General features: G+C 40.5%; 1 pseudogene; it reads right to left on the bottom strand.

Annotated features, from left to right (window-relative positions):
• Nucleotides 1-301: 301 nt before the first annotated feature.
• Nucleotides 302-3,452, bottom strand: LOC147427774 (uncharacterized; annotated as a pseudogene).
• Nucleotides 3,453-13,269: the final 9,817 nt, after the last annotated feature.

Raw genomic sequence — 13,269 nt, 5'->3', positions numbered from 1 at the left:
ACCATCGCACAACACACACTTCTGCCCTGTCGATTTTGCAACGCCTCTCTACCATCTGGACCCGCCAGCACGGGGAGGCACTCAGAGGAGAAAAAACGAAGGCCAGCTACATCACCGCCCTCGGCCACCCTCTTCCTCTTTTTCTGGTGTGCCTCCCATTCCTAACACGCTCCCCTGTCTCTGGCTTCTCCTCCTGCTCGACCTGTCCACCCGCTCTCAGATAGTGCCCTCCCACTCGGTTGTGCTAGTTACGCCACCTCAGCCCCCATCCCACCTTCTATATGTGGCAACGACTTTTGAACTATTTTTTACATCCTCCGTTAGTCCTTCTTACCTCTTCGATCGGTTGATCTCCCAATGATTGACTCCCATGATAAATTAGTTGACCATGGTGCCCACGTGTACAACACAACCGTGATAGCTACCCATCATGTATCACATTCATATACACACCAGGCGACGAACAAGAAACATTTTACTCTACATCTTAGGCTAGCACACTCAGTAAGCCACCAATGCACTGAGAAAAAGCATCCTGGACTCTTCCTTCAGCCTGGATGAACAAGAATGTATCCCTTGAGACCTCACCTATGACATGCATGATAGAAGCATCATGATTAGATCCAAAGCCAAAAGCCCAAAATGCTCCCACTGGTATCAAGCACGACAACGAGATTGATAGGGGCATGGGATTGAGGCCTTCCAGGAAAAAAAGAGGGAAATGCATGCATACCACGACCACAAAGCATACCAACTGTTTGACCCAAAAACCCTTGCCACCGTATCCGCCCTCATTGACCAAGTCGAGACCACTACCTGCAAGCACACATAACTCATGAGACAATTTGACAAACATTCCAGCACTAGAGATTGGCGTTTTGCCCATTCCAAAAAACACCTGACAACGTTAGGTTAAATTATAGGTTAGGCATAACGATTATAGGTTAGGTTAGAGCTTGCATCAAATAAATAGTAGAAAAAATGCAATTGGACTTCGAAGATGACTCGTGTACTTCTAAAAATGCAAACGAACTTTGGTTAGGTTAGGTAGATGTTATAAGATAGGTTACATTAAGTTAGGTTAGGTATAGGTTTTAGTCTAGGTTAGATTATTGGTTAGGTTAGAGCTAGCGTCAAATTAATGGTAGTAAAACGCAATCGGACTTCGAAGATGACTCGTGTACTTCTAAAAACGCAAACGGACTTTGGTTAGGTTAGGTTATAGGTTAGGTAGATGCTATAACTTAGGTTACATTAAGTTAAGTTAGGTATAGGTTTTACGTTAGGTTAGGCATAATGATGATAGGTTAGGTTAGAGCTATTGTCAAATTAATAGTAGAAACAATGCAATCGGACTTTGAAGATGACTCGTGTACTTTAAAAAACGCAAATGGACTTCGGTTAGGTTAGGTTATAGGTTAACTAATGACTTTTTCTAGGAAACCTTTTGTAAATCTCTTTTTATTTGTCTATAATACACTTTAGATTTTGGTCATTTATGTAGCAGTTTCATTGATTGTGTTTCATTTGTGTAGCACTTTCATTGATTTGTCTTTTGTATTGATTAAGCATTTCTTACGTAAACTAACGTATTTTGTGGGTGTTGTTTGTGTATGATTAACCATGGCCAATGACGATGAGGCATACTATCCTAGTTTTAGTTTTCCAGTCACTCCGGCCGGCATATCACCCGAGCGGATGGGCTTGTTTTTGTCTTAGTTCACACGAGAGCAGATCGCAATGGCACAACACCTTTGGGGTGGAGGTACCTCTAGACCTACTACGGCTGACCCTATGCCCGGGACTAGTGTGGTCCCTACACCGAGCGGCCCCACACCTCTGTCTTGTGTGCCCCCTATGCCTAGGACTCACGTGCCCTCTACACCGATGGGTGGTTCATCCTTGAGACGATGTAGCCATTGTTCTGGAGGTGATGGTTGCTGTGGTAGCAGTTCTACCGATGCGTCCACACCATCGACAGAGCGTTCACCACTCTCTTCAGTAGATAGTTCACTGATGGGCACACCACGTACACCTTGGGGATCACACGAGCATGATCCTAGCAAGGTGTATAGGAGCAGGGATGGGGCTATTGTGGCAGATACAGTGGGAAAGGAAATGTGATAGAGGATTCAACAGCTCTGTACGATTCAGTTTGGTCACTCTGTGATGGAGATTTGGAAAAATCTCAATCTTGAGAGAAAGAATTACATCATCGATGCCATTCAGAGAGAGTACAGGCTGACAGAGGGGTACGATCAGGTCTCGAACGCCTAGATTTTGAGCATGGTGAGGTCCATAATGTCACACCATCGATCAAAGGCCAGAGACATGTTTAATGATGAAGGTAGTCCCAAGCTCGCATGGTTGGACGCAGAGGAGTGGATGGGGATTGCATGAGAGACACAAGACAATCGCAATAGATTTTAGCAGTAGAGAGATGCAGCCAGAGCACATTTGGAGTCTGCTGGAGCGTCACATCTTGGGAGTGGAGGCTACGATACGCTTCAACATGATTTTGTAAGTATTATACGTATGCTTTAATTTATTGATAATATATATTTTACTTGAAGATTTATCTAATGATTAAACCATAATTTTGAAGGAAGTTACCGTGAAGCGCCTTCTGACATGCCAAGAGGAGAAGTATGGGTACAAGCATGGACTTGTGGACCTTTTGACCCAGCTGCAGGAGTAGGGAGAGGACATCAATTGGGAGGCATTACCATGAGGGCTTCTCACTCGGTAATTATTTGCATATGTACAGTTTATGGTATGGTTAAGGTTTGATAGTCAAGATAGATTATGGTTTTGCTATGATGGTATGACAATCATTTGATAGTTATGGTTATGGTTGTGCAAGGTTATGGTTATGGTTATGGTTTTGCTATGGTTATGGTTATGGTTATGGTTATGGTTATGGTTATGGTTATGGTTATGGTTATGGTTATGGTTATGGTACGAAAAGCAAGTTATGGTAATGGTTATGGTATGACAAATTGGTTATGTTTATTGTTTTACAGTTTTTGACTCATGTTTCAATTATGTTAACAAGTTATGTTATTCTTGAAATTTTGCTAATTGCCATACACTCGCTCTCTAGCAACAGCTTGTAGGTGGAGTGCGGTTGCTTGTGCACTCTTTCTTTGGGCAGAGAGGGCTGTTCGTTTTTGTTGCATTACATGCAGCATTAGCTCTCAGCCCTCTCTGCCCAAAAAGTTTTTGTCGTCGGTATCACCGTCGGTAGAGCCAACAGAATGAGTGTTGGAGTTTAATATATTATTATCGGTGCTTATTACGTTGAATATTTTGACGCCTATTCAAAGGCCTATTCGGACGCCGGCCATACCGACGCTACGATACCGACGTCTCTTTTGAGGCTTATTTTATCGCTTTTTAGTTTAAAAATTAGCGCTATTTCATCAGTACCTGCGCCGACTTCTACGCGACATCTTGTAGTGATAGACATAATATATATATATATATATATAATATATATATATATTATATATATATATATATATATGGCCTATGTATGTGCATGTATACCTTTGTAGAGAAAAGGAGTTTCTTATGCACATTGTATAAGAGCATTGTGTGTGTGTGTGTGTGTGTATATATATATATATATATATATATATATAGAGAGAGAGAGAGAGAGAGAGAGAGAGAGAGAGAGAGAGAGAGAGATTGTTTATCTTTGGGGAAGTGTTCTCTACAAGCATTCTTGATTGTGAAATCTAAAGTCTATAAAGTGTCTCCCATATAGCTGTCAAACTAGGGCTCATGAAAAAATTCTTTCTAAAGAAAGAACTTTAAACATAATTTCAACTTGTTGGTGCAAAGTATAACTGGCTAGTTTATGAGCTTGCAAAACTCTATGCGAGAGAGGTCCCTGAGGCTATAAATAAAGAAATCAAAATTTATCAAGATTTTAAAAAAAAGGGTTTGGAAGCACTTAAATGGACCTCCCCCCCCCCCGCTCTCTCTCTCTCTCTCTCTACTCCCTTTTGAAGGCGTTAGTGCATAGTTTCAATTTAACTAGCACAGGGCTAAGCCAAGACACACTTTTTTCGAACATTGCGGGCCCCTTTCCATGTTAACAAAAAATTTGGGCTTGTCTTTGTTAAGTATGGAGCCTGATTTACCCTTGTAATTTTCTATGGTAAAAGCACACATTTGTAAGGCCCCCATTATGAGGAGAAGCCATCGTGCGTGCAGAAAAATCACTCACCGGAAACCAAAATTTTCACGGACAAGAATCAGGGGCAACTTTAGAGGCCTCGGGGGCGGAGGCCCCCGAGACTTTTGTTTTCGCCGGAATATTCTTTTTCGCCGGAATATTATGGCCGGACGGCGGCCGGAAAATGGTCGGAAAACAACCGGTCGGTTGGCCGGTGGCCGATGGCCGAATTCAAAAGCGGACTTGTCTTCTCAAGGGCGGTCACACATGGCGGATTGGAGGGTCCGATTTGGACTTATTCGCACAAGGGCGGCTACACATGGCTGTCTCTCATAAGAGAGGGCAGCCCTTTTGGCCTATAAAAGGAGGCCATTTCTACACACATTTCATAGTGTGAAGTTGATGCAACAAGGTGAGTGTGAGGTGGTGAGAGTGAAGCAAGGCGGGAGCTCCATTAAGGGTATAATCCCTTTGTAAATTACTTCTTGTTTTGAAGTACTAAAGCCATTGAGTGGCTGCTTTCCCGTGGACGTAGCCCACATTGGGTGAACCACGTATATCGTGTGTACTCTCTCTCTCTCTCTCTACTCTATAATCTCGTGTATGTAAATCTGTCTCTCTCCATTAAGTAATCTACTCAATTATCTATTTAGCTACGTCTTATTTCCTAACAGTCTTATCGAAAATGGACCTTTAGAATTTGTCTAGGAAAATATTTTGGCAAGCCTTGTACCTTCCCTTTCTTCCCTTCCTACATGGCATTGATGAGAAAAATTGATTTAGAACTCCCACCCTTAGAATCCAAGCTCCCTCCCTCACTTGCTTTCAAGGCTCCAAGTACTCTGAGGGAATATAATGTCAATGTGGTATTGCAGGTTGCTAAAGTTGAGGCTGTAGTGTACAATACTGAAACTCCTAAATTACCACATTGTATTTTCAAATATAGGCTCGTGAAAATTTGGGGATCATTTTGACTTGTACTATTCTCCATGAATTCGCTCCCCCCCTCTTGGTGATTGAAATGTACCATGAATGATTTCGCTCGCACCCCCTTCTCTACTTGATAGCACTCCATCTCCCGCATCTACTCAGACAACTGAATGTATCCCCCCCCCCCCCCCCAAACCCCTCACACATAGGCACCAGTCACCACCACCTTCAACTTATTAACGGGCTGGATTAAGTGGAAATCCAAGTACACAAAAGAAGGGGAATTCAGGTGTTGTCAACGAATAGTATTGGAAGGTCACCATATACGCTCCCAAAGACTGATTCATATTGAGGACAAGATACAAATATATAAGTGAGACCAAGTTGAGTAGAGTGAGCCATATATAGCTCCAACACCCCCACTCATACAAAGGTCTCTAGCTTTGGATGAAAAAACCCTTGGGGAGTTCAAGGGAAAAACCCAAGCCCCTATACAATTTGAAAATATGAACCAGCGATGATGATGTGAAAGTGAATTGTGCATCTATGTACAAATATTCAAGTGACTTAGAGATCACAATGTGCAAATGTGGAGTGTGCATAGTGCATGGTACCTAAAAGATTACAATGTCATATGTACAAAGCTATTACAATAGCAAAGAAGCTAATCTAGAAAGAGTGAGGTCGAAGCAACTCCAAGCTCTGAGCGCAAGAGGATGAAACGTGACTCGTTGAGGCCTTTGGTCAAAATGTCTACAATCATCTGGTCACCTGGACAGTGTTCAACCATAATGGTTTCTTTGCGTACTTCATACCTGACATAATGATAATGGACAGCAATGTGCTTTGACTTATTATGTTGAACATAGTCTTTTGAAAGACTAATAGCACTTTGGTTGTCACACCGCAAGGGTGTGCTAGAAAGAGGAGAGTGACCAATATCAACCAGCATTTGTCAAAGCCAAATCAACTCACGAGCTGCAAGTGATACCGCAACATATTCTGACTCAGTCGTAGAAATTGCAACACAACGTTGTTTCTTGCTAGTCCAAGAAACAAGACAACCATTTATAAAGAAGCAATTTCCACTAGTAGATCGCATAGATAAATGTGAGCTTGCCCAGTCTGCATCTGTGTAACCCAAAAGAGAAAGAGATTGCATAGAATCCGATGTGAGTTGTCGTCGATAGACTAAACCAAAATCTGTAGTGCCTTTCAAGTATTTCAACACACGCTTTACAACAGACCAATGCTTAAGAGAAGGACATGCAAGATGTTGTCCAAGATAATTAGCAGCAAACAGAATATCAGGACGAGTGTTCATGCCAACAAACTGAAGACATCCAATCAAGTTAGCATAAGGTTGATTTGTGACAAGTTGACCGCCATTATCAGAAGTGTTCTTCGTAGAGCTTGCAAGACAAGGTGTGTTGGCTGAATGTGCAGATTCCATAACAAATTTTTGAATAGTATCTGCAATAAACTTTGATTGTCGAAGGAATAAAATACCTTTTGTACGGTTCCGTTGGATTTGAATGCCAAGACACGAGTGAATCTCTCCAAGATCCACCATATCAAATGCAGAAGACAATAACTTTTTCACTTGCTGAAGAAATCCCAAATCATTGGAAACAAGGATGGTATCATCCACATAAAGAGCAAGAATCACAAAACTGCTACCTTGGCGTTTTATGTATAAGTTGGGGTCTGACGAGCAAGAGATGAATCCTTTAGAGGTGAGAAAAAGATCAAATTTTGTATACCAGGCTCGCGAAGCTTGTTTGAGACCATATAGTGCCTTATGGAGTTGAGCAACAAGGTCTCCATATAAATTTCCTCTTCCAAGTTACCATCAAGAAAAGCAGTTCGCACATCCATTTGATGAGCTTCTAAATCAAATTGAACAGCAAATGCCAATAAAACTCGAACACTTGTAATGCGAACAACTGGTGAAAAAGTCTCTTGATAATCAACACTAGCTACTTGGGAATAACCTTTTGCAACTAAACGCGCCTTGGACTTGTCAAAAGATCCATCTGCTTTTACTTTTGTTTTATACACCCACTTACATTTAATAGCTGTACGACCAGGAGGTAATTCAGTTAGTATCCATGTACCTTTAGAGATAAGAGAATCGTACTCTGCTTCCATAGCCATTGATCCTTTTGTGGTGAAGAGATAGCTTCATCATAAGTAATGGGATCTGCGGAAGTAGAAAAAGCATTATCAGCAACATCGTCATCATAAACATGACATGAGCCATGTTCAAAATCAATAGGCAGATCAACAAAAATATCAATATCATCATTGGCGACATTTGGAATGGATGGTTGTGAAGAGGAAAGTTTCTCTATAGGAAGAGTTTCATCTTCTGAAAGAAATGGAAAAGCTTGAAGCAATGATTTAGTATCATCAGAATCATCCATGGACCATGAGCCTCCCATAAGCTGTTCGTTAAAAGTAGCATCACGATTCACAATTAATTTCTTGGAGGAAGGGTCATAGAATTTGTAGCCTTTGGAAGTGTCAGAATATCCAATAAAAATAACTTTAAGACCAGGAGCATCAAGCTTTGTTCGTGTTTCTTTGGGAACATGAATATAAGCAATACATCCAAAGGTTCGAAAATGAGATACAGAAGGAATGTCACCTGTCCATGCTGTGATGGGTATCTTACCAGAGGGTGCAGTAGTAGGAAGATGATTTTGAATAAATACTGTTGTCAAAGTAGCTTCAGCCCAAAAAACACGAGATAAGCCAGAATGAATCAGCATACATCTTACAGCATTGAGAATAGTGCGATTCTTTCATTCAGCAACACCGTTCTGCTGAGGCGAATATAGAATAGTGTGTTCATGATGAATTCCACTGTCAGCACAGTAACTCACAAACTCTCGAGAAACATATTCGCCTCCATTGTCACTGCGAAGCTTCTTAAGGCGACGACCAGTTTGAAGTTTTGCAGCCTTGTGGAATTGTTTGAAAACAGATAAGGCTTCAGATTTTTGTCTAAGTAGAAATACAGTCGTATACCTTGAGAAATCATCAATGAAAGTAATGAAGTAGCGATATTGTGATCTCGAAGAAGGTAGAGGTCCACATATATCAGTATGAACAAGATCCAATATGTCATGAGAATGAGTTGTATTTGAAAGAGGAAAGGGTTTGCGATTGTGTTTCCCAAGAGCACAAAATTCACAAATTCCCATATGAGGATGGGCTTTAAGATCCATGCCATGAACAAGATCACGACGTTGAAGATCAAGGAGTTTTGAGAAATCAGCATGAACAAAACGGTGATGCCATACTTTGCAATCATGATCACCTGGAGCAGTGACAACATTTGCTACAGCATCGTTGAGAGAGAGTTCAAACAAATTACCATTTCGAGGAGCAGTGGCTATAGTCTGTCCATCTTTCTCAATTTGGCATTTGGTATGATCAAATCCAACAAACAGACCAAGATCAACAAGTCTAGCAACTGAAAGAAGATTACGTTGAAGATCTGGTACATGTAATACTTCTCGCAAAATTCGAGTGGAAGAAGATAAGGTACCAAGATATAAGTCTCCAATACCCTTTACTTGACAAGTAGTTTCATCAGCAAGATAAAAAACACGTTGAACTGGCAGTGGATGATAGTTATGCAGCCACTTAGACTGATATGTCATATTTCCTATAGCACCAGAATCGACAATAAAAAGTGATCCATCGTGTACATGAAGTATTCTGTCTGGAGCAACTGAACATAGGACGCAACTTGTTTCTGGTACAATGTTGTTTCGATGTTCAGTAGCATATGCTCTATTCCGATCTATGTCGAATCGACGCTTATAGCACATATGAGTGGGATGATCAGATCGTCCACAATATTCACAAGAAGAAGAAGAAGAGTCTCTAGATAAACGTGGTTATTTTGTGGTAATATTGTGTTCTTCATCATATTGACGTGCCCAAAAATCATCTTCAGTATGGCCATTTATGTTGCAGTAAGAACATTGCTTATTAGGAAATTTGAGACGAGAGAAAATATTACCGCGACGGCCACCTCTGCGGTTTCCTCGTTGAAATGGACGCCTTCGAGCATAAAAAGCCCATTCCATCTGTTGTGACTCAGTCTCCTCGTGTGAAATCATAGTTGTATCATGACTAGCATTACGACATTCTTGACGTTGAGAGTATTCAATTAAAGACATGCAGGCTTGGTCGAAATCAAGACCATCTTTATTAGAGAGAATAGTAACAATGTTATCATAAGAAGAGTCCTTCACCGTATCAAGGAGAAGTGTAATCAGTTGCTTTTGTGGAACAGGATCACCGGCAGCAGCAAGTTGATTAACAATAGATTTGAAAGATTCAATATGTCCCGTCATGGCAGTACCAACTTCATATTGTAACTTGTTAAGCAACCCTCTCAAATAAAGTATTTCTGTGACAGATTTCTTCTGAAAGTTTGCAATAAGGTACTTCCATACGTCGTGGGAAGTAGGCAGTTCATACATATCAAGCAAAAGGGAATCAATAAGAGCAGAAAGAATATACCGACGAGCTGCTTTATCACATCGTTGCCAATCCGTATAGGCAACATTCCAATCTTCAAATATAGGTCCTTCAGTGATAAGCACGTTATCATTATCCGTATCAACAGGCTGAGGCGGACAAACACGATTTCCAAGAACAACATCGGAGAGTTCATCGCCTTCAAGAATTAACAACATCTTTGCTTTCCAGCCTGGAAAACCTTGACCTTGGAAAGGAGGAATAGAACGCTGGCCAGAAGGAAAACCGTTGACGAGAATATTCATAGCCATATCTTGTTGCAAGAAGATGTATAAGATAAGATCGCAGAATTTGCACACCATATATGGTGAAGGCCGCAATTGAGAATGAGAGAGATATGAGGACTTCGTTCTGTCAACAATAAACGTAAGAAGGATGCTCAAGGAACTTCCAAAGATGTGAGAGACGTCACCCAAAAAGGGCAGGGTAAAGGAGACGTTAATAATAAAAGAGTCCTCAAAATAGAGTGGCGTGAGACGCAAGATTGACGGACACAATATGAATAGCAAAAAGCTAAATCTTCTTGAAAAAGTTAACGCCAAAATAAGAAAAACGATCGCGGATGCTTCACGAAGAAGTAGGACGAAGAAAGCTGCGTCAAGCTCGATTGCAGTAAAAACAGCATAACTTTCTGCTGCGAACTCCGATTGACGCAAACCTAGAACTCAAATCGAAGAGCTCGAGGAGACAAAACAAAACACTAATCATATTCTTCTTAACACAAAACAACCACAATTAACAAGAATCAATGCTCAAAAATAAAATTTGTAGCAATTTTTGAATCTTACATGCAAATCGCATACACATACTATTTTGTCACCATGAATTGAATCGGCGCATGATCGTTACTGCTCTGATACCATGTTGAGATGTAGAGAGAAAGAGAGAGAGACGAGACAAGAGACACACCATATACGCTCCCAAATACTGATTCATATTGAGGACAAGATACAAATATATAGGTGAGACCAAGTTGAGTAGAGTGAGCCATATATAGCTCCAACAAAATCAACACATCCTGCTGACCGGCATTGTGAGCGGAGAAGCATCAAGAGTTTGGAGGCAAATGGGCACATAATGGGCACACTGTTCACTGTGAATTTTGTTTAAACTAGTGCAGAGTTCTCCATGAGGTTGCATAAGCAAAGATGGACAACGTTTGATGCAAACTAATCCATCCACATTCACACATACATGCATACCTAAACACATAAGATACACATATCCCATGCACATCATCAGTCATCTTTGGACTAGATGGTGTGCCATTAGATTTGGATAATGTGCTGGTATAGGATTTTTGCGCGTGTGTTGTAATATGGATACCATATTTTATTATAATTTAAACATAACTTCTGATTGTTATCGCTTGGTCATCATCTAATCTACTATGCATGAATTGCTAAAGAGAGTGGGTATGTTGACATTATGCTCTTATTGACTTAAAGGTTGTTGATGATAGAATGGCTTGTGTGTTCTTATCTCTGTTTGGATAGGAGAGGTCAATCTACCCCTGAAGTGGTGGATATGAGCAATATGAGAAGGTACGGAGGTAGTGATCATTAGCTATGTTGTCTACCTTTTGAAGTGTTTTGCCCTTCATGGTTTGATATTTGATTTTCTATCCCTAGCCAATCCACTTAGGACAATAATATTCACAAGTAGTCTCAGGTTAGAATGTGTGTTGCTTGAACAACAAATACCTAATTGTGTTTTGTATTGCTAGATTTGGAAAAGGTCCGATTGTTTGTCTTCATATGTTGAAAAGTCTTGGTGTTTTTTTTTACAGATGTCTTGCATGCAAATGACCTTTTGTTGGGACCGGCTAGCTTAAACATATTTGGAGGGTTAAGTGTGTGTGTGAAGGTGAAATCTTGTTCATATTCATGTGTTGATGTATTTGCCAAAAACGATCATTAAATCGGAGATAACCAGAATAGAGCTTTGTGTAAGTTAAGTAGTTTAAAAAATGTACTTAATAGTGTTTTGAAACAAGATAAATTGGGTGTGTTTGCATCTTGAGTAGCACGTCTCTAGTCCACTACCTGTTGGTAGATCTGTAGGTCTTTTTGGATTGTCTCTTATTCTTGGTTTGCACACTAATCCATCCACATTCGCATCCAACCACCGCATAATGCATTTATTTTTATATTTTCCAGAAATCATGGCTAAGGAAGTACCCCTTCCCATCCCTACCTCCTTAGAGGTGTTGCTTAAGAGGCTAATCTTGAAGTCCACACTTGTTCTAGATGTTGTGACCAAGGTACTTCCAAGTGAAATTCAGTTTTAGAGGATTTTGAGGATCACATTATCAAGTGTCTGGGAGATACACAAGTTCAAGTGACTGATAGGTTTGGAGGTGTGTATCATCTATCCTATGAGAAAATTTTGAATGAGAGTCATGAGATGGGCCTTGCTATTTTGAACCAATGTATTCCCTTGGGTAACTCTTTTGTGGAGCCCCTTCATAGTTTCCTTCAGTTTACGGATGACATCCATCATGACTTGTTATAAGCGATGGGGTTTGGACACCTCAACTTTAAGGTAGGAGTCCTTTATACCGACAAACATTTCTTTATGGCCTCACATATAGACCCCATGTGTACAATCGGGTGGATTTTGTTGGTAGAGGGGAGAAAGACATTCTACTTATGGGATCCAAATGACCCAAAAATTATGAATGCTTGGCAAGCATGTATGAACAAGGGTACAAGTGTTCTCCCTCGAGCACAATATCACTTCGTGGCTGAGATTTGATCACTTCTATTTATCCCTCCAGGATGACCCCATGCATTGCATACAAGCAAGCGGTCCCTAGGATTGATAGGCACATTGTTCATAGCTGAGAGTCTAATTCAGATTCAAAAGAGATGGGACTGTTGGATGAGGAAGTATCCTCAAGATGAATCTCGGTTATTCAAGGATGTGAAATGCATTCTTTAGAAAAATCTTGGATTATCTTAGAAGGCTCTTAGTCAAAAGCTTAAAATGGTTGATTTACAGTTTAACATGTTCCTGGAAAGTGTCATCAGCCAAGAACATCTTATAGTGGTCAAGAGGGGATGCAAGAAAGGCTCCTCAAGGAAGGTTTCAAGGCCAAAGCCTTCGTGCCAATGGGGAAAAAACACATGCCAGCAAACAGTGCCAAGAGTTGGAGCATGATCCCAAAAAATGCCTTAGTTGCTCAAGATGCTCGTGTATGTAGTCTATGGCTTCCCTATTTCACCGAGTGCACCTTATGCTACAAACAGAATCACTACAATGAAAAATTCCATGTTGAGGCTTCACTGTGACATGGACAGATTCTCATTTGGGTGATTTTTATGTTTTGATTCTTTGACAATGCAATCATATGGTTGGTTGATGTAGAAACCTGTTTTGTCTTTTTCACTTTTAATGTTGTCACATGGTACAGTAAAAATAGATATGTTTTGCAATATTTATCAACAGAGAATATGTAATTTCCGATGTCTTGTGTTGATATGAGTTCAATACAGAGTTGAGTCTAGTGACAAAAGATGTGAAGCATTTGTAGTGACAAAAGATGTGGAGCATTTGCTATTGTTGATAATTTCACGACAATTGAAGCATAAGCA

This window comes from Adiantum capillus-veneris, chromosome 23, assembly GCF_014529385.1.
Source record: "Adiantum capillus-veneris isolate H3 chromosome 23, ASM1452938v2, whole genome shotgun sequence".
Lineage (NCBI taxonomy): Eukaryota > Viridiplantae > Streptophyta > Polypodiopsida > Polypodiales > Pteridaceae > Adiantum > Adiantum capillus-veneris.
This window is presented reverse-complemented; position numbering and strand designations above follow the sequence as displayed.